Source organism: Dipodomys spectabilis, unplaced genomic scaffold, assembly GCF_019054845.1.
Source record: "Dipodomys spectabilis isolate Male_0828 unplaced genomic scaffold, ASM1905484v1 ptg000516l, whole genome shotgun sequence".
Lineage (NCBI taxonomy): Eukaryota > Metazoa > Chordata > Mammalia > Rodentia > Heteromyidae > Dipodomys > Dipodomys spectabilis.
Genome location: NW_024871193.1, coordinates 6,160,429 through 6,161,273, shown reverse-complemented (window position 1 = coordinate 6,161,273; position 845 = coordinate 6,160,429). Strand labels below are relative to the sequence as shown.

The following is an 845-nucleotide window of genomic DNA, read 5'->3' as shown; positions in this document are numbered from 1 at the left end:
TAAAACTTTTAACAAACCTTAACACTTGCTGCAGTGTTCATTATGACAGGTCCTTTGTATAGAATAATTGATTTCCTCCTCCTACACATCTCTTGAAAAACAAATATCTGGATTTATTTTGTTTTTGACACGTAAATCTTGACTTTATTCTTAAATGTGTACTTATGTAAGAAGTACATGGTTCTCAAATTTCACAACAATTCTTTTAAACTTACTTTTTGTTGATTTGTCTAGTTTAAAAAATAAATTACAATTCATATATAAAAATGTTCTGTGCTCAATTCAGCATCACATACACTAACATTGGAATGATACAGAGAAGATTAGCATGGCCCCTGCCCAAGGATGACAGGCAAATTCCTGAAGCATTCCATCGCCCAATTTGTTAGGAAATGGAAAGACTTGGAAAAAAAATTATTAAGTGAAGTAAGCCAAGTCCAAAGAAACATAGGTCCCATGGTTTCTCTAATTTTCAATAACTAATATATGTCTGGGATAAGCAGAAAAGGTCAAAAGTTATGTGTATATGACCAGATAAGTTTATGTTAAGGCCCGGGTGATGGTGGCTCACGCCTGTAATCCTAGCTACTCAGGAGGCTGAGATCTGAGGATCGCGGTTCAAAGCCAGCCCGGGCAGGAGAGACCCTGAGGCTCCTATCTAAAATAAACCACCAGAAACCGGAAGTGGCACTGTAGCTCCAGTGGTAGAGCGCTAGCCTTGAGCTGAAGAGCTGAGGGACAGCGCCCAGGCCCAGAGTTCAAGCCCCACGACCGACCAAAACAAACAAAAAAAAAGCTAAAAAAAAGATTATGTTAAGGGAAATGAACCCCAAGTTAGGGACACA

General features: G+C 38.9%; 1 pseudogene; it reads left to right on the top strand.

The window, feature by feature from the left end:
- Window positions 1–273: 273 nt before the first annotated feature.
- LOC122099500 lies at window positions 274–386 on the top strand (annotated as a pseudogene).
- Window positions 387–845: the final 459 nt, after the last annotated feature.